Source organism: Thermobia domestica, chromosome 2, assembly GCF_964235325.1.
Source record: "Thermobia domestica chromosome 2, izTheDome1.hap1.1, whole genome shotgun sequence".
Taxonomy (NCBI): domain Eukaryota; kingdom Metazoa; phylum Arthropoda; class Insecta; order Zygentoma; family Lepismatidae; genus Thermobia; species Thermobia domestica.
The window spans coordinates 88,549,338-88,571,432 of NC_137455.1; the positions used below are offsets into that span (position 1 = coordinate 88,549,338).

The 22,095-nt window shown below is 34.1% G+C and overlaps 1 protein-coding gene across 1 annotated transcript in view; it reads left to right on the top strand.

Annotated features, from left to right (window-relative positions):
* Window positions 1-807: 807 nt before the first annotated feature.
* The window catches only part of Oli (basic helix-loop-helix family member olig), a 32,314-nt gene continuing 11,026 nt past the window's right edge, over window positions 808-22,095 (top strand). Inside the window, exon 1 of the mRNA XM_081743794.1 lies at window positions 808-1,109. The gene's annotated coding sequence lies outside the window, so the exon portion shown is untranslated. The remainder of the gene's footprint in view (window positions 1,110-22,095) is intronic.

Genomic DNA, 22,095 nt, shown 5'->3' on the forward strand with positions numbered 1-22,095 from the left:
CAGCCACTATTGTGCTTTATGTCCAAAATAAAACGTGTTCTCCCCGTGCGAAGGACGAATATTCTGCTAGTTAAGAATTTTTGTACTATCAGAAAAATATGAACCCTGTAGTGGTACTGGAATGTTTTGTTATAAATATCGTAAAAATATTTCGGTTTTCATTAAAATAGTTTTTCTTTGTTTAAAATTTACCTCTAATGTTTACGAGTGAAATCAATCAGGCTCCAGAAAAGTGATAATCTTTTAAAATTTGTTTAATGGTAACTTTTCTTAAAATGACTCGATTTTCATTAAAAATACCGTGTGTTTTTCCTGAGACTTTCTAGTGATGTTTATTGGTTAGGTTTGAAACCAGAGATTAGGAAGTGAAATCGCTACCTCTTAAAAAAGGGACAAAATCTCTGGCAACAATTTTCCTAAAAAATCTCTCAATTTCCACGAAACATGCATGAAATTTTCCACTGAAAGAAAGAAAAGAGCGAAAGGAAATAAATAGTGCACAACCGAAAATTTACATTCTGAGGATTGTGTGTAAATGCATTATCGAAACCATACATGTATTGAGGACTTATTTGATTTGATAAATCTGTGTTCCCTATAATTAAATTGAACCTGCAAATTTAACACATTAAGAAGTCGGGACGATGTGGTATTTTAAACGATAACAAATACAAAGTTGACACACGCTGATCCCCTCCTCACAGCTGGCCTCCGATTCTTTCCATCTTTTGTGTCAGTGCAATCCCTATTTGTGACGTCATTGTTCCTATTGTTTGGACCCTCTTTGGGCCATCTGTCGTATGAAATAATCGCGTATGATGCTAACCAAAATCAAGTTTTGCAGACTAGCTACATAACGCTGACAGCAGAAGATTGTGGACGGAAGTAAGTTTGTTCCTTTCTGCAAAGTGTGTATTGTTGCTGTGTGTCTTTGTAAGATTTCCGGAAGTAACATCCACCCTTGTAAGAATAATAGATAGTAAGGGTGCATCATCTTTTCCGGGTTCCTTTGCGCAGTGGTGACTCTTGGCGGCAAGTGGTTGAACTAGTCGCCGTGGCTCGGCGCTATTGTGTAGACGTGTGGACGTCTCTTTGCTTCAATACATTGGGTGAGTTTTTTTTTTATCCCTACCTGTTTCTTTATTGACTTTCTTTTCATTACAGTAGTATGCCTGGCAGGTGATAAGGGGAAGAGCATGCCACCGTGTTGCATGGCAGATAAACGACCACAACAATCGTAAAAATTTGATTAAAGATAATTTAATTGCGCTTTCAAAGAATGAAAGAAAAAAACATCAAACCATTTTTCAAATTGATGTTTTAATTGAATAATAACATAGATAGGTACTAAACAAAGTTTTTTACAAACTAAATAAAACGTTTAAGATATTAATTGGATAAAAGCAATGCGTTTTGTGTATTTAAGGCTTATCTCTACGTAGATAAATTTCATACAAAACTCAGATTTAGGTCTAAAATTAATGTATTATTAATTTGATTAGGAGTTGTAATATATTCAGTACTATTTTATTTTTATTTCAAAAGGAAATATGTGGTTTATGTTTAATAAGAATACATTTTAAAACTTAAGTATTCAAAGATTTCTTTCCATCTAAATAATTTTCTTTGTCTTTTCATTTTTATTTATTTATTTATTTTTTGTTGGAGAAAAATATTTCATTATTTGCTTATTATAGTTCCTTCCATTGTGATGTAATAAAAATATCTTCTGTCACATTTAAATAAAATAAATATTGTAAATAATCTACTTTAATAACATTCAATTGCAATACGCAGTTAGTATATCTTAAGATTGATTTTCAGATATTACAAACAGAATAAAATTAGACTCAGTGATCTAACATTATTAGCTTTTGTGGTAAAATGGTATAACATATCTCGCTGGTGATAGCATGAGTTGTCTTTGGGGATTCGAATCCCGCTCAAGGCAAATGTGTTTCACTATTATTCTCAATAGTTGTTAATATATTCATAATTATTAATTTCTCATTAGTAGAATTGCTGGATGTGAAACCCATAAATTAAAAATGCATGCAAAGCTTCCACTATACATGTGGTATGTACTTAGAATTTGTTAGTCATACTAAAGGTTTATTTTTTCGTCCAGTGTGTTTATGTACTGTATATGAATATTATCAATGCTAGCTTTTCAAAAGAAGGAAACTGCGAAGGGAAACATTTTTTTCTATTTTACATATAGTCTTCCTTATTAGTATGTATTAAAAGTCAAATCTTATAAGAACATTCGTCTCTAATATGATTAATTAGTTATACAGAGTAGCCCAAGGAGGAGACCCAAATAAAACTCAATAAACAAAACTAGCACTGTAGTTTTGTAGTAATGTTGCAGAAACATTTATGCAGTATATGGCAATAATAGCCACCGTCTTTAAATTTGGCACTTTGAAATCAATTGTTTTTTTAATGGTAGCCATGAGTTGTATTATGGCTCACTTTGACAGGAAACGTTCTCACGAATTCAATCACTTCCTTGTCGTAGGATGTGTCATTTCTGATGTACTACCAGCATGAAATCACCACTCCTCACGACGGTTTCGAAGTAACTAAATTTGAATTTTTTTGAAGTTTCCGATTTGGTCGATCCTCACATCTAGAACCTGCTGAAATTTTATCTGTGAAAATATGTCAAGGTTCTAGTGTATGCCGAGAACAACAGGGACGTTGTATATATGACAGAACGCATCAGTATTGTTTTTGCCAGCAAGATAGAAAACAAGGATTAGGTTAGCATTTCAAGAGGGTGAACAGCAATTTAATACGTTCTTTAGTAAAGTGAGGCTGTGAGTGAATGAAGTGCTCATATTTACGATAACAAACACAATTGACAATGAAATGAATTAAACCGTATCGTAAAGGACATGCTAGAAGATACAGTGGAAGGAAGAAGAGGATGGGCGAAATAGGCTGTAGGAGTTAGACGTTGTTAAAACAGAAAATTCTTACGAGTTGCCAAGTTGACAAATGCAGGGTGGGTATCATTTATACAAAAGAAATTAGTATCCTAATTATATGCACATGTTCCTAAACATTTGGGAGAAATCTTTTCGAAGCCTGAAGTTTCAAAATGCATCCATCTTGTTTTTGCAGTACTATTAGGGTCACGTGGTTATAGTGCAATATATCCTACTATCCTACTACGTTCCAAAGTTCTACAACATAATTCTTCAAGTTTTGTTTTATTGTTATTTAAAAAAATAAATGACATCATTTTTACTTCGACACATTTGGCTTAAATACTTGATTGAATGCTTTACACGAACTTACGTGGACTTACAAATATACCAGTTTGCACATTTTTCCTTTGGATCAAATTGCTATTAATTAATTATTTCTGCTTAAAATTAACAAGAATCATCTGTGAATTTCCCAAGGTATAGAAAGAGATAAGCTGTCATTACATATACATACAAAACTTTTATTTTATTTTAACGCCCCACCATTATGCTCTCAGACTAAGGGAGACGCTAATGATAAGATGAATGATAATGGTGCAATGAAGAAAGTGGGAGGAAACGGGAAATCTTTTCCCGAGAAAACCCAAGGATACGGTGTTTGTTCACCACAAAGCCCATTGGTGCGAAATGAGATCTAACCAGGAACCCCACGCAGCAGAGGCGAGCGCTGTATCACTGAGAACCTTGGCTCCCCTACAGACATAACGTGTTAGAACAAATTATAATTATCAGCAACGAAGATTCACTTACAAGGAACACTATATATTTAGTAGACCCATTTTCATTAAGGTTGGCATATAGGTTGGATATCAAAGAAAAACTTTGCAGGCAAAATTTTAACAACTATCGACAACAGTAAAAGACTCATTAATACTACACATATATCAAGTTATTTTTTTTGGTTTGAAAATAGATAAGGAATTGAGAGCCAGTTGATACTGGTAGATATATTGGGTACGAGAAATTGCTAGCTAACAATTATAGCTATCATGGCTGCTACTTTGAAAGTAGTAACCTTTAATTATCACAGAAAATCTGAAATAAGAAAATATCTTGTAATATATAAAATAATACTGGAATTTTGCTAGATATTATTTGTTGTCATAGTTTTTTTCTTCCTGCACCAGTATTCTAATTATTAAAGGTAATGGCATATGAAATTGACGAAGAAAGTGGTCGAAGGAAATACCAGTACAGTCCATTTTCTGGTTTCAAACATTTCAAGAAGTGGAAATCAAATAAGTGTTTACGTTATCTGTTGGCTCATACATAAGAAGATTACTGCTAGTGGGAGTTTGATTATCATGAGCACTATCTTTGAAAGCAGACATCTTACATGTGATTGAAAATTTTAAATAAGAAAAGTTTTGATGATATAGCAAATTGTTCTGAAGTACTGCCAAAAGACCATTACTCTAACTATTTTTTTCATTTCTATATTTGATTAGAGATAATGGCACATGCCATATTGGTGAGGGAAGTTAAAATAAATAAATAAATAAATAAATAAAATTAATGTAAGCTTTAGTACGGTATAGATCTATTTTGTTTTCAAATACATTACGTTTGTCTGTGGAATAGTTTCTGGAATCCTGTTATATTTAGATGCAACTTTCTATTGTTTTTACATTGTCTGATGAAGCCAATATGTTTTGTTAGTTGGCAAAACTGTTACACAGTAATTATTTTAAAATAAACGTTGCTTTGTTAAGTGATTTGAATTTCTAGTTTAAGCTATTTAAGATATGAACCAGTTGGTTCTTGAAATTCAGACTGCAATTGGTTCTAATTTCACAGTTATCTTTCCTTATTTCGCAATCGACTTGTCTACTTCGCAACATTACCTTTTTGTTACTGATTTTGTGACATGTGTTTTTCATATATTTATTACAATTAATAATGAATTTATTACATATATGAGCATTTGGACATTTTCTACATCGAATATTTTTATTACTCATTATTAGGGACCGAATTTTAAGGTGCAAAAATGTGGTAGGAAAAGGGAATAAAAGGTGCTGAAAAAGCATTCAAAAAGGTGCAAAAAAAGGTGCTAATAGGATATTATCTTTATTAAATGCTATAGTAGGCCTATACAGTTACGTGAACATTCTTTATTCATTACACCAACAAATATTGTTAAAAACTTGCCTTTAAACATTTGAATACATTGCAAAATTGTTTTATTTATTCTCATAAACTTGTACAACATTCAATATTCTTGTATTATTTATTCTCATAAACTTGTACAACATTCAATATTCTTGTAATAAAATTGTGGTTAAAACCAATTCCGTATTTAAAAAAAAACAAACAAAAAAAAACACTAATTTATCAATATTTTGGCTTGATAAACCGTTCCATACTATTGGGTTTTCTGAAACTGGTTATACTTGATTATATACAATATTTCTATGGTTTCGAATGTTAATTTCTGTCGTTTAGAGTTGAGGTGATCCTTAAACATTGCTCGAAACCAGTGGTGCATATCTTGTAAGCACATGAGCAGGAAACTCAGTTGACGTTGCAAAGGTTTCTACGCCCGGATTGTTTCGCAAATTCAGTTCAAATTTGTCTCTAGCAAATTCGTCAAGATTGTATCTAAATTTATGGAATATTATGTGCAAACCAGATTGAAAACAAAACATATTGATCTGTCCATTTTTTTAATAGAAAAAAAGGGACAATAAAGGTGCTGAAGGATAAAAGAAGTTAAAAAGGGAAATTTTATTAATTTAGCAAAAAAGGTGCAACATTCACGCAAAAGATGCAACAAAGTGCTTTCATTTCAGTTAGTTCGTTTTATGTCCGAAAATACATATTTTGCACTTTAATTGTTTAACAACTACAGTTTTAGAAAAGGTGCTGCATCTTAAAATCCGCTCTCTACTCATTATTGTTAAATGAACATAATTTATATATTGTCATTCAATTAGCTAACGTAAACAAAATGTAGGTACATAAGAAATTTATTCAAAAATAGTAAACCTGATGAAATGACATTAAACAATAGAACAAAACATAGAATTGTATTAACTGTTAATGAAATAAACGAAGCAGGCCTACTGAAAACGACAGCTAGCCTATATGACATCAAGTAGAAACTGAAGAAATGTCTGTTGGCCCTATCACCTTCATCTTACAATACTCTCAAATGTCATAGTTGTAACTGTAAATGTATAGATTACATATAGACCTACGTGTAAGATCTACTCTATATATCCAAAAATTGTTTGAAGTCTGAGAAAATGAGCATTCAATGTTTACCACCTGTCTTCCCCAGGTTACTCCTTTTCTTCACGTACCAAACTGTAAAAAATCATAACATCAGTTAGCCCAAAAAGTATTGAGTCTTTTGCACAAGAGATGGCGTTAGTGTTCCAAGTCTTACTAGGGATGATTCCATACCGGGACCAAGTACCTGGGGAAAACCTATATATCGTCTGAAAGCTCTTACCATGAGAAGTGCGAAACCGTTTTCAAATCACGGGCAAACTCGCAAACTGACCCTATATAGGGCCAGTTTGTTGGTGTTTGTGACGCTATGTATGGTATATTTGACAGAAGTAAAAATGAATGTTTCGATGCATCACGCGTAAGTCCCTGAGCCCATCGTGTTCCTGTTTGGCTCATTGCTGGAATGTGACTCGGGCAAGGGTCTGATATCCTTTGCATCCAAACGTACCCGTTTCGTAAGTGTTGTCAACGAATTGTAAATACAACATTGCAGATGGTTTTTGTACTACTGGATGTATATCCATGAAACGTGATATAAATATCATTCGTCACTAGATAAAATATACTTTGGACATACTCCTCTTCAAGGACTCAGTTTGTCAGTGTTGCCAGCCAAATATAAAAATACGATATTGTAAAACAGATTCCGTATGATGAGACGTTTATACACCAAGCTTGGCAGAAGCATCACACAACACTATAGCAAAAAACGTTGAGTGTGATGGTCTCCCAACCATTCTAGGTTGTCAGTGTTACCAACAAGTGTAAACATCACAATGTAGAAAATGGCATGAATGCCATTGAACGAATATATAACAAGTGTAACAGAAGCATTGGCGGACATAAACTGACAATATGGGTGCTTGTAGGTTTACACTAACATACTACAAGCCTCGTACGGGTCACAGTCTAATTATATCTGCCAATGCTGCAGACTTTATTCGAAAATCTTGAATGTTCGCATTGGTTGGCAACAGTCACACTAGGGTGCTTGGAAGACGAGGACACTCACACTATGTTTTCATTTTCCAATGCTGCTCCTGTCATATTTGTCATATATTCGTTCAATGGCATTCAAGCCATTTTCAACGTTGTGATGTTTACATTTGTTGGTAACAATGACAACATAGAATGGTTGGGAGATGGTCACATTCAACGTCTTTTTGCTATAGTGCTGTGTGATGTTTCTGCCAAGCTTGGCGTATAAACATTTCATCGTACGGAACCTGTTTTACAATTTCGTATTTTTTATATTTGGTTGGCAGCACTGACAAACTGGGTCCTTGAAGAGGAATATGTCCAAAGTATATTTTCTCTAGTGACGAATGATATTTATACCACGTTTCATGAGTACAGAAACCATCTGCAATGTTGTATTTACAATTCGTTGGCAATACTTACGAAATGGGTACGTTTGGGTGGAAAGTGATATCAAACCCTTGCCCGAGTCACGTTCCAGCAGTGAACCAAACAGGAACATGATAGGCTCAGGGACTTACGCATGATGCATCGAAACATTTATTTTTGCTTCTGTCAAATATACTATACATAGCGTAACAAACACCAACAAACTGGCCCTATATAGGGTCAGTTTGCGAGTTTGCCCGTGATTTGAAAACGGTTTCGTGCTTCTCATGGCAAGAGCTTTCAGACGATATATAGGTTTTCCCCAGTACTTAGTCCTGGTATGGAATCATCCCTAGTTCGGGTATATGACTCGCAGCGGATCAGTACTAACATCACTCGACAGGTAACAGTTAAAGCTAGTCGATGTGCAGAAAAATGTTAGATTTCATGCAATCAGACGTAAGGTTTTGGGCCGTGAAGATGAGGGAACTTTCCGCAAAACTGCCCTAGATTTTACAATTGTATTTTGATAAAGGAACAAATGCAGCGCAGGACTGTGATGAAATTTGTGCTGTTTATGGGCAAGATAAGTTATCAAAAACAACAGCCAAAAGATTGTTCGGTCGCTTTTGTTCTGGAAATTCGAAGATGTTCCTCGGTGGACGATTAACCATAGCAAAACTGGACAAAGGTCGAGAAAGACCGGCAAACAATGCTAAACCTTTTGGAAAGAGCTGGCTACAAAAAGAAGCTCGTCGTTTGGGTGTCAATGATCTGACATAAAAATAGTGTTATCAACGAATCTCAACTGAAGCGTAACGAAATAAGCCATTTCTGCAGCGGTTATTCACGACTGATGAACAGTTGATAACTTATTATAACAATGTGCCAAAAAAAAAAGATCGTGGTCGAAGCGGGGAGGCACTCTACAATTTGTGGAGCCCACACTGACGCCCAGAAAAGTTATAGTATGCATTTAGTAGTATTGGAATGTCATCGTGCATCACGAGCTGCTGTCGCCAGGCAGAGCGATAGACTCGAACCTGTACTGTCGGCTGTCGGCAATTAGCACCTAACAATTCAAAAGAAACGACCGAAGCTGGTAAACAGAAAGCATGTTGTATACCACACTGAAAACGTTAGCCAGTATACATTTTTAATAACCATCAGAAATTAAGAGAACTTGGTTGGAGGTTTTAATGTATCCGCTGTCTAGCCCAGATATGGTACCGCCAAACTATTATTTATTTTTCTCTCTGTAGAACTCCCTAAATTGTAAGTTAGTTTCAAAAGAGGTCTGTCAAAACCACATGTCATATTTTTTGATCAGAAACCTCAGAAGTTCTATAAGATGGGTTAATGGTGTTACCTGAAAAATGCTTAAAGGTCATCGAACAAAATTGTGAATATGTGGTTTCATATTGTTATTTTCAAATCATAAATGATTCTTAATTTTGACCTCCAAAGGTTCAATATTTTTTAGACATTAGTTCATATAGTTTCTTAGAAATCCTCCCCATGATAAAAAGGAAAACACTGGTTCATAGAATGAAATACCTCTCCTTAATTATCAGTATTGAGAACCTTTCACTATTACTTGATTTTATGGGGTACTACGAAATTATTAATGATGCATTAGACGATGTTTTAATTTTGAGGTTGCAGACTTGTCTTCTTTCAAATGTCATTACCTAACATTATATATATATATATATATATATATATATATATATATATATATATATATATATATATATATATATAAGAACGTTTATTATCTTATTATAATTACGTATGTAAAAACTAATACTTCTGTTGGATACTTGAGACGTTTGCTACAATAAAATTATTTTTCTTGAAGTATGTTCTATGTAGTTCAAAGTATAGTAGAATTATGGGACTATTGTTTTTTCATCAACCTTTTTAAGTTTTTCCTTCCCCACAATTTTTTCTAGATCAAATATCATTATATTATATTTTTCTTTTATCTTGGGAAGTAAATGTGGAGCTCTTCTGTTTGTACGAAAATTGAGAAGATGAAATTACGTAAAGTAATCCTATATAGAACTATATAAAAATCAATATCCGAGAAACTATCAAAATGCATATGAACTCGTAAAATATACAGAGTAGAGCACTAAACTTTCTTGGTTTCAGTTTTAAATTAAATGAAACCATTCTGTAGTTATCACTGAAACATTTATTTATGAAATAGGAACAAATTTTTAATAGGCGTTTTCGGAAAACTTGGATGAAAACCTACCCTCAAGACTAAACTACTCTTTGTTGATTTTTCATTTGAAATAATAAGTGCCATATTGCAGGGTTGTTATATTGTGGTCATTTATAAATTTTGAGCAAAATCGACTGAGCAGTTTTTGTGAGAATCGTCTGAATAAAACTCATGACCAGAAGTAAATTACCCTTTATAGACTTTTCAGGAGAAACAGTTTGTGCCATAACACTGTTAGTGATATATATATGAACAGAATTATCCGAAAAGTTCTTGAGAAAATCGTTCAAAGAATAATATCGCCTTTTGGAATTCTTTAAGGAAAATGGCTTGTCACATTGTAGGATAATTAGTGGAATATTTTAAATGAAATATAAACAGGATTAACTGCGACGTATTCGAGAAAATAGTTCAGAAAAACTCACCCCCAAAAGTAAATTGCTCTTTATGTATCTTTGAATGAAAATTCTCTTACTTCACATTATAATTTTATTAATAATTAAGGTATATACTTATGAACTGTGAACAATATCATTTAAATGTTTCTAGAAAACTCGTCCGAAGAAGATCCCCTTAAGAGTAAACTACCCCTTGTGGATTTTTCAGGAGAAATTACTTACGCCGTGTCATATAGGCATTAATTAAACATTTATTTATGAAATGTAAATGAAATATATTAAGTCGTTTTTGAGGCAATTGTTAATAAAAAAAATTAGCTCGAAAGAGTAAACTACCCGTTTTGTATTTTTTTCAGAAAATCCTCTAATATAAACAAAATCATTAGAACCATTTCCGAGAAGATCACAAATATATTCTTAAAATACCTTAAGTTTAAAATTTAATATGGATATCTTGAGCTATATAACTCATAGGTGAATGTATATACATTGAGAAGAACGAACGGACAGACATGCAACCAAGAATTCCCTTTTCCGGTATTTAGGGGCTATGAAACGTGTAAATCCTTTGAAATCTCGTATTCGATTATATTCCCGATCACTACACTTTCATCTCTCCCATTGTCACTCGGAACTAAAAATAAACAGAAATTAAATTGTATATAATAGAATGTCAGAGGTATAAACGATAAAAACTCCACTGCCATTTATTGTGGAAAAAGTGAGGGTTGCACACTATTCTACAACGCGCATGTAAAAAAAATATATTTAAAAAAAACAAAAAATGATAGAAAAAAATATTGTGAATGATATATCTTGGCTATTCTTCAGCGAAGCATACTTGGCTATCCTTCGACTTAGTCACCATGAACCTCTAGACCAGTGGTTTTCATCAACCTAATTGCTATCACGACCCCCATTTTATCACATCCTCTTGCCAGTGACCCTCTTATAATTTCTGGTTTGTAATAAGCTTGTGTGGCATTTTTAATATACCTATTGCTGAGATCTTACGATATCCATCTATTTCTATAATAGTAGAATCCATTTCTTGTATATAGTGAATACAGTAACATTCCTAAAAGCGAGTTGATTAAAACCAAATTTGGTCAGTTCATTCATATTACAAATATCTAATTCGATCCGTCACAGTGATTCAAAATGGAGGCCGCTAGAAAATTTTAAAACTTTATAACTTCCTTAATTTTGGGTCATATGATAAGAAATAAAGTGATATATAATTTTGCTTTTTAAAAAACTTGGACTTTGTTAAAAAAAAAAGTTATTGAGTATTTTAAATTACTTGATAATGTGCGTCTCGAAGATTGAACCGTACACTGCAGCACTAGTGAAATCACACCATGCTCAGGTATCTCATTAGCTTTCAATTTTAATTGTATTTCAATATGCAGATTTGTTGAGTTTGTATTTTCCTAGGATTTCAAAAAGCAGTTCTCATTAGTTTCATATCGTACCTCTTTCATTTAAATTGATTTTTAAACAACTCTGCACCTGATGAAAATATTTAATAGGTCTACTTTTTTGTTCTTCTTAACAGTGTGTATAAAAATTAAATTATGCGTATCAGAACAAAATTAAAAATAACATTTTAAATACTTTTCGGTATTAGATTCTAATTATATTTATCTCTTCCGCTTATCTTGTCGACCCCCATAGGGGTCGCGACCACCAGCTTGAGAAACCCTGCCCTAGACATTTCTAGTGGAGTGACACAAGTTTCGGTATACCAGCTGGGTAAAAATCTGCCGCCTGAGAATGCAGACAAACCAGAACTGGTGTCTTGAGCACTTCACTGTCATCGAAACGCTTCGATGGAAGCACTTTTCAAATTAAGAAAAACAGAAATCCCTAGGGGTATGGTCAAGGCTATAACGTGGACAATTAAATAGTTCCCATTGAAATTTTTGAATTGTGAGCAGCTGTGTGTGGGTGGGCATTGTCATGAATCAAAAGAATTCAAGAGCGTAGCCTTCATCTCCGCAGAGTTTAGATGGCACGTTACAAATTATTTAGTGTTCGACAATACACATTATAATTGTTCGTCCTAGTTCCAAGAATTCCACAGGTCCTTTTGGTCTCGAAACACTGTTGCCATGATTTTGTGAACTGATGATGTTTGTTTGAATTTCTTCGTTTTAGAAGAACCATAGTGATGCCATTGCATTGACTGGTGCTTTGTTTTCCCAGTGGCGTACGCTATTCCAGTTTAGTCCTTCGTCTCTATATGAGGAAAAGAGATAATTCCCATCCTCCCCCCATCGGGCCCAAAAATTTGGTGCAGCTGTCATTCTTTGCTCTTTGTGAACATCATTTTTTAAAAAGCATTTTACGCACTACCTCGCAGACAGTTTGTGATAGTCCAGTTTGCCAGACAACCGTTTTCGGAGCCCTTCTAGAAACTCTTTGGTAAGTTCAGTTATTGTGAATATGCGATTTGATCGCACTTCCTCGGTGACACGTTCCACAAGAGTGAACACTAGGCTTTCCGCTACGCTCATCGTCATGAACATTTGAACACACTTATCCAAACTTTGTGCACCATTGTCTGACCTTCCTTTCACTCGTTACAACCAGTCCGTAAATGGCATATAATTCCCGATAGATGTCAGATGTATTCTGTCCTTTTGTTGTCAGATGTCGTATGACATATCTGACTTCGCATTTGTCGTGATTTTATAAGCAGTCATTTCACCTTGCTGCTACTCGCACGTATACAACTCCACTCGGACGATTTTATCTTTGTTGCAAGCACAGAATACTAAGGAAGGCTCCTGCGCATGCTCAACTTTATTAGCATTGCCAACCAAGCGTAAAAAAATATGGTCCCTTTTTGACATGGGCCTCGTATAATCTTCCTAAAATAATGCATTCTTAGTCATATCAACGTACATATCTTCAGTACACTAGTAACTTTTCTTCTCAAAGTAAAAGATTTCTTCGGAAATTTTGCAAATTTGACAGCAATCATACCAATTTTCCTACCCTCTACCACATTGAGGGCCAATTTATTATGTATAGAGGAACAGGACAAAATAAAAATCATACTTGAAGGTAGTTTTTGATTTTTCTTTCTTCCTTGTGGAAATGGTCCGCTGAATGTGCATAAATATTTTCTTATCTTTGTTCAATTCTACGCATCTGTATTCTTTTTCAGGATCCTTTCCCAATTACAGTCTCAGACACGAACTTTGTTTCTAGTCTAACGTCCCGCGATTATGCACCAAGGTTAAGGAAGACGATGATGATGAAACGGATGATAGTAATGGAATGCTGAAAGTAGAAGGAAACGGGATAACTTCAACAAACTACACACATGGTATTTGTCCACCATAAAGTTCACTTGGAGGAAGCTGGAAACAAACCAGGGACACTACGCACGATATTAAGATTTGAAACTAATTCAATGAAATCTGAATTTTTTTGAAAAAGTCGGCGCACTATCAACGAGTTTACTTTGCAGGTCGGAATTGGTAACAAAAGTGTTAAATAAAGTAGTTTCAGATTAGCAGTCAAGTCTTGATCCAGATATATTATGATGGCCAGTTATACATGGAGTTAAAAATGAACAAATCATACATACATTTCCTCGATCTGGATATGGCTTGGCATTTATTCATTTCTGCTCTAGTAATTGAGAAACAAGAATACTTACTCCAAGACTGACTTGAAAAGTACATCTTTCGTTGCTTCTTACTGAGTTGTCAATCTCACTTTAATTTTAGCATTGAGAATTGACTGAGAGATGACAGGATTTGTCACTCTGATATAAACTTGTCTCCCGTAGAGAAGAAAATCTTCACTGATAAGGATAATTTTTCCCCCATTAGAAATTTTTCGAATGGTCATGGAGACGGAAACAAGGAACAACTTTTATTTAGTGTAGCTAAACTAAAAAGGCATTTTTATTTGATGATATATGTGTGTGTATGTATGTCTGATGGATGGATTCTTTTATGGGTGAATTCATCTTCCCCCTGGGAAAAAAAAATATTCAATTTGCACACTGACTCCTAGACGTCACCCAAATACAGAAAGAGCGCCCTAACTCCAGTCAGAATTCGCGAGGTTTGGCACCTGTTTTGTCACCTGTCTCACTTCGACTTTTTTCTAAATTCATATGTTTTACAACAGTCCACTTAGTACGATTACTGTTCTTCAATTCTATTTCATTTATGATGTCATTGCGGAAGTAGCAAGAAATTTGTGTAAAAATTTCGCTGAAAAGATGTGTACTCTTCCTATCATTTGTTCCTAGCTGTTTTCTGTATTTCTTCATCTCGTATTTTCTTAAAGGGATTAAAATCAATTTTAAATAAAATATCTCGTACTCGTACAATTATCAAATTTCTATTTGTTGTATTAATATAGTGCATAATTATGCATTCTAATTTGGGAGCCAAGGAAATCCCCTAGCCCTCGATATAGAACTTCTGTGGTATCTGGTCAAACAATTCTGACACAAGTTTTCACAAACTTCTTTTGTAACTAACTTAACACCACCCAAGGAGTTCTGCAGAGACCGAAATGATGATAATCTGACGGTGCCAGATCCAGGCTATACTGTGGATGCATTAAAACCACTCAGCCAAGTTCTTTCAATTTCTGACTATACTATTTTTCACTTTCATCTTGAAAACCTTCATCGTACTTTTAGTAAAATGAACCTTTGATTGTAATAATGTGAATTTATTTAATTTCTCCGAGATGATTTATGTTCTGTTGTTCTAAACATAAACTCCAATACATCGTTATTATAGCCTTTTTTCAGAGAGAGAGAGAGAATGGTAACGAAACATGCTTAATAGGCATTGTTCGTACTATTCCATGCTATGCTACGTATCAACGTTACATACTTTATACCAGTGTTGTAGTGATAAAATTAAATACTGCAAGGGTGATCTCTTCTCTTCCGCGGTTTTTCCTAGTTGGTATCTTAGTGTAGCTAAAACTCACGGTTTGAAGACATATACATCGCACAGCATTTCATAAATTGAATAAATTTTATTGTAACCTTACAATTTATCCCATAATACAGTAAATGCCCAATTCCAAGTTGCTATAGAGGACAGTCAGAAAATTTCCGGAATTTTATTGTAGCTCTTTATTCCAACAATATACGTACACATTTACAATCGTCTTCAAAGTAGGCATCTTCGGAATACAGACACTTACTTCACTGTTCCTGCCATTGTTAGAAACATAGACGAAAGTGTTCTTTTGGTATCTTCCGAAGTTCAGCCGTCATATTGGTTTTGGTCGTCTTCTACGATGGCGAAACGGGTACCTTTGAGGCCAGCTTTTCCAACTGATCACCACACACTTCCTCGTTCAGCTCCATTTCTTGTACACTGACTGTTATCACTAGTTCACACAGGTCAAATTCATAATTAGGCAATCTAAGGACTGTACTGTACAAGGTTCATTGTAATTTTATTACAAATGCCAAAACTACAGTACCACCATATTCTGGATTTTTTTTTGACTGCTCTGGTATAGGGATGCGCACAAGACGAGACGAGGCGAGACAGAATTTTCCTTACAAAATTCAAATCGAGACACAGCTCTTCTAAAAGAGAAATGTACATTTTTCGAGCGAAGGCATCACTTTTACAGCACATTTTGGAGACGAGATAGCCCCAAATCTTGTCTCGTGCGCATTCCTATATATAATAATGTACCTACTTAAGATGCTATCTTTAAAAAAAATTGATTTGATTTTAAGTTTAGCGTTCCGTTCAGTAGCGAGTCTATATGAGACATGGACTTACAGTTTAACGTGGCATCTGAACCATATGAGCTCCCGCCGGAATTGAACCTGGATCTCCCACGCCAATCTCTTAAAAAGAAAATGTCTCTTTGTATAGATGTTAAAAATTAGTGACGTAACTTTTAGGAGTACGAACCTATATGTCATCTTTAAGGGGAGACAGATAACCATATATACAGTACAACCTGCTGCTTAACAATGCATTTTCTTACATATGCAGTACATAAATAAATAAATAAATAATCTGTTTCAGTTGAATAGAAATAATCAATTATTATTATTATAAGGAACGAACGATATACTTTTAACCCTACGAAAATTCGTTTTACTCAAATTTCTTGAAGACTACTCATGAGAATTTAGCCACAAAGATTTCATTTTCTTTAGCTCAAAGTTATATATCGATTGAAATCTCTCTCTCATCTTTGGACAAGTATTAAACGAAAATTAAATTTTAAGACTTAATAATAATTTTGATCTATATTTCATTAATCATTCTGTGTACTGTTGTCTTGAAAGTATTATAATGTAAAGACTTGATGACGTTATATTTCAGTAGTAGTTTAATCCTAATACATGGTACGGTTGTCGTACAGCACCAATTTCTAGTTTTACAAAAGAACAGTCTTTCCTGTTTTTTTTTTTTTTTCGAAAACTACTCATGGGGATTTATATTCACTCATATAATTTTGTTTAGGTCGATGAGATCTGTCGATTGATGTATACCTCATCCTTGGACATTTTCTCAGCTAAGAGGCCCCATCAGGGCGAAATTAAAATACCACTAATTTTACAGTAATTATGTGATATCTTCAAATAGGTAAAAGATAATCAAAAAGTGAAACAAGAACTCCCTATACAATATTATTTTACATAGACACCATTATCACGACACTTATTTGCTCTCGATTTCCAGTCATTTAGAAAATCGGCATTTATTTTCGCGTCTATAAATGGCTGCAAACGGAAAGCTACTATAACGGTACCTCATGCAAAATAATATTGTTTAACGCGGTTTTGTTCCACATTTCGATTATCTTTTATGTATTTGAAGATATCACATAATTACTGTAAAATTAGTGGTATATTAATTTTGCAGTGATTAGGCTAGTAATATTGAAGAATTAGTATATTTCGTTGATAAAAGTATAACACAATCTGATACCTCAAACTAAGGAGCCTTTTTAATGTTACATCAGACACATTTAGGACGCATCTCATCCATAGTTAATATTGGAATACTATTAGCTATTGAGGCCACGATTCGTCAGTAGTACAGTGTTCATCTTTGCTGCATAGGGTCCATGGTTCGATCTTAGTTCGCGCTAAGTAAACTTTGTAGTGGACAAACACAGTTTGTGTGGGTTTTCTCAGGATTCCCGTTTCCTACCACTTCCTTTATCCGTTTTCCATCATCACCGTCTTCTTTAGCCTACGCGGCGTAAGCGTGCAAAATTTCATTTCTTTTTCATCTCTATTAGCTATCATAATGTAAAAAAAAAAGAAAGAAAGAAAGAAATGGAAACATTCTTCGTAAAATTCGAAAAACTAATGGGGATACAATTTCTCGAGGCTATATCTTAATGTATTTTGGCAAAATCACAAGTCTGTTTTACATAAGTTATCATCTTCACTTCTAATTGTTCAATTCTATATGCCTTTCTTATTTACAAACTGGGTAAATATGAATTCCGTGTTTCGTATATTTTAGTATCAAATTAGAGAATGTATTTATATCTCAAAAAAAAAAAAAAAAAAAAAAAACTAATTCTTTTACTTCGAACTAAAATAGCCTCCGTATGTTGAGTCATAAGGGCTATTTCATCCAACGATTATTATACTATTAACTAACAACTCGAAATATTTTTGCAACGTTCTTAAACAACTTGAGGATGCAAATTTCTTATGTATTGTTGAGAAATTGAACTATATTAACTTATAATTAATTACCATGTCAGAATACAATAATTAATACGTATTACAATAACATTAGTGCATTACTTCAATGTATACAATTAAGACACCATCACTATAGAGTTCATCTTGATCAATGGATATTGTTCGTTTACTTTATTTGTATTTTTCACATTAAAATAATGATATCTACACAGAAGATGTAAGTCTGGGACTTGAAATTAATAGTGTGCACGTAGATTACATCTCGACCTGTATATTATTATATTTCCACTTACATAAGGTCTGAAGTTTCCCCCGATAAAACGAACTGTCAGAAATTTTAAAAATGCCTTGTAGTATATTTGTATTCTCAAGAATTTGCGCCTCACCATATAATTTCTGGGGAATTATGAATATAGTACTACACCTGGTTATATATCCAATTTTTTTTTGGTACTGTAGGTAATTCATTTGATTTTAATACTTCCCCATCAGGATTCTGCCGCCTATAGTCGGACAATTTGTCCATGCCGACCAGATGCCGCGGTCGGATTGCCGGCGCCAGACGCCGGCATCTTTCAGCGCGTTTTTCGACCGCGACGAATAGTTGCCTTGGCGAGCGGTCGGCAAACAGCCGGAAATGAGCATTAAATGCGCCGGCACCGCCGTCGGGAAGTTGTCTTGCCGAGCAGTCGGCAAACAACCGTAAAGGCACAGTAAATGCGCCGGCGCCGCCGTCGAAAAGAGGCCGGCATAAGGAGTCGGCAGAGAGTCGGAAAGAGGCCTTTCCGATTGTTTTGCCGGCTCTGACGGTCGGCAACAGTCGGCAAAGAGTTGGCAAAGAGAATTTTACTTGACGATTTTCGACCGCTTGCCGCCTCGGCAAAAGGTCGGCAACTTTGAACAAGTAGATCGTCGTGCCGCCGCGGACGGGTGCCTCTTGCCGACCGCGGCATCCTGATGGGGTTAATTTATCTTAACTATAGGAAGTAGAAACTTTAAGCAGAGAGAAAGAAATTTCAAGTCTAATGAAAGAAAAACACTCTATGATTTGATTAAATAGGCTCAAAGTACAGTCTTGTACAAAACATCTTGGCCACCCAAATTGCTTTAGAAGACGATATTATGGCAGTCGTTTGAAGGAAATTCTAATATTTGACTCTAAATAAAGATCTCAATTAACCAAAGAAAATCTACATTTGCTTGACTTAATTCCAACTGTAAGTAAAAGTGTAGGGTTTGCAAAAAAGAAGGTGGATGGCCAAGTTTTTAAAACAGGATCGTACCTTACATACTAAAGATTTAAAGTCAGTTGAAATACAAGAGACTATAAGAAAGTGGCAGCACAATTTGATCATTATTTTAACTGAAGATTTTTGATTAGCACAAATCAAATAAAGATCTAATATACGCAAATCAAGATTATCACTATAAGTCTTCTGTCCTCATTGGAAGGTTGTGTTGCAAATTGATAATCCTCCATTAACCATAACTGTAAGTTGATCTCTTCATCTTGAGGGCAATTACCCGTTTTAATAGCGCCCACCAATTTAAGTCATTTCCCTATTTCCCTTTTCCTTTCATCGTGATTTCAATCAGAATGCAATTTCTTCTAAAATAACGATCTAACCACTTTCATTTTCTCATTTTCAAATGTCTGCACTTTCGCTTGTACCTCTGTATCTTTTCTAACATGAAGCACATATTGATGTAGCATGAAAATTTGATCTTAAGCCTCATGTGTATTCTTTCTCTTATACAAACAATCTAGTTCTATCATTTTTTTCTTGAAAATGTAGGTGGAAGTATTCTACAATTACTTATCGTCTTTTCGTGTGCAGAATAATACCCGTTCAATACTGCATAGATGTAGTGGCTTGTAGTATTGAACCCCCCTTCCCAAAGTTTGGTTCACTCTCAACAAAAAGTTCTGAGTTCGCGCTTGGACAGGGTAAATGTATAAAGGAGTTTTGGTAAAACATACTCTATTATATATTTTTTTAAAAAAAATATCCTATACTACGGGGTCTTCAAACTAGTAATTTATGGTCTAATTTGTTTCTGTAGTAATATATGGTCGGTCTATTAGTATAGTTTAAACACTATTCTTCCTTCCAGTCTTCAGAATAACTCCAACATCAAAAACACTTGTGTTCAGTATTGTAAATATAGAGTAAGCTCTCTTGTGGCTCTGTGGTTAACGATAGCGTACGCATTGTTTTGCGGGAGATAGGGTTCGATTCCCGGTGGGAGCTCATGTGGTTTGGATCCCATTTTAAGTTGTAGATGCATGTCTCATAAACCTCGCTCTGAAAGAAATGCTAAACTATAATCAAAGTATCTAATCTAAAAAAAAGACTAAATTTTTAACAAAAAAAAGTTGTATAGACATAGCTTGTAGGTCGTAGAGTTGTACTCCAAGAAACATTAAATAATAATAATAATCAAGAACTTAATAATAATAATAATAATAATAATAATAATAATAATAATAATAATAATAATAATAATAATAATAACAGGAAAAACTTTCATCGTCAAGGATTTCCTTTACTTACAAACTGTTAGAGCAATACATATTAGTAAAATTATGAATACTTAGGTATAACTCCAAAATTCAAAAGATCATATTATTTTAATTAAAACGTACAAGTATTTAATCGAAACTTGTTAATATACTGCAATAATAATATTAATATTATCATCAAAATAATAATAATAATTCAGTATACTAACAAATTTCAATTAAATACTTGTGCATTTTCATTAAAATATTATGTGTTTGTGAATTCTGGAGTTACACCTAGGTATTTATAATTTTACTGATATGTATTGGCTCTTCCAGTTTGTAAGTAGAGAAAATATTTGTCAGGGAGAGTTTCTTCAATTCCTTTGCATAGTTAATTCTTGCCGAGAGTTCTCTTTTACTCTCGTCCTTTCTTTCTCTCCCTATATATATATATATATATATATATATATATATATATATATATATATATATATATATATATATATAAAGTTGTATGTGTAGAGGGAGACAGAAAGAGAGAAGAGAATATAATGATTTGAGTGAAATATCTCTACTGGTCTGAAACTAGAATTCCCTCCTGCTTTTCTCTCCACAGACACACGCACAAACAGATATTGTATATAATATGAATGAAAGTGAATCGTTACGTGGTGGAGAGCACACGAGTATTGATGGTTTTCCATAATGAATGTATTTTTGCCCTGCTTGGATCATTACCAGTGAACGAATGGGGGAGCTCGGCTCGGCTCCCCTTGGGATACTTCATCTCTCTCAGTTCATGGGCAGGGATGAGCTCATCTCGTGGGAGAATTTCCCAAGCACTTTGTTAGGAAGAGCAACAGAGGCTAAGTAGACATAATCCCTAACTCGCGGAAATATCACATGAGTATCGTGACGATATTTTTAGTCTTAGAATTTGATCATCTCTCCAAAAATTCTGAACGTGTATCCATAAAAAAAAGCGTAATCGCTAAAAACATCGCAGAAAGATTAGTGAAGTATTTGCTTTCGTAATGTTTTATCTCCCAATTTTTCTTCGTTTCTTTAATTCACAAATACACACATATTTCGAAAAAGGTATATGAAGTATAAATATTTCATCTGTTCTCATTATATGACTTCTGAAATAAAAAATGAAATGAAATGATCAGTTTTGTTCCCCACGGTTATGCTGTGTAGGCTAAAGGAAACAGTAATAATGAAAATAAATAAAATAATAGAATAAGAAAAAGTAGGAGAAAACAAGACCCCCCCCCACACAGTGTTCATCAATACAAAGCCCATTTGGCGCGAACTGGTTCGAACCTGGGACTTCATGCACCAGAGGTGAATACTCTACCACTGAAGCACCGCAGCATCCATGATATGACTCGTGTAGTTATATCATATATACTATTCATCAGTAGGGTTTAGGTAAAAGCCTTCAATGGTTACATGAACAAAACTCTCTTTGCTGGGATAAGGATAATTTTGATCCTATGTATATAACAGTTTGTATACCCTTCGGAAAATTAAAACGAACAAGAATCTTAATGCGTTAGGTTGTAATAAGAGTAAGTAAAAAGTAAAAATATTTTTTATTTGGACAAGTTTAAAAAATGGGGAACCGAAATGATACATGTTTTATTACAATATGTTCTCCGTCGAAAGATCACATGGCTTTATTAGTG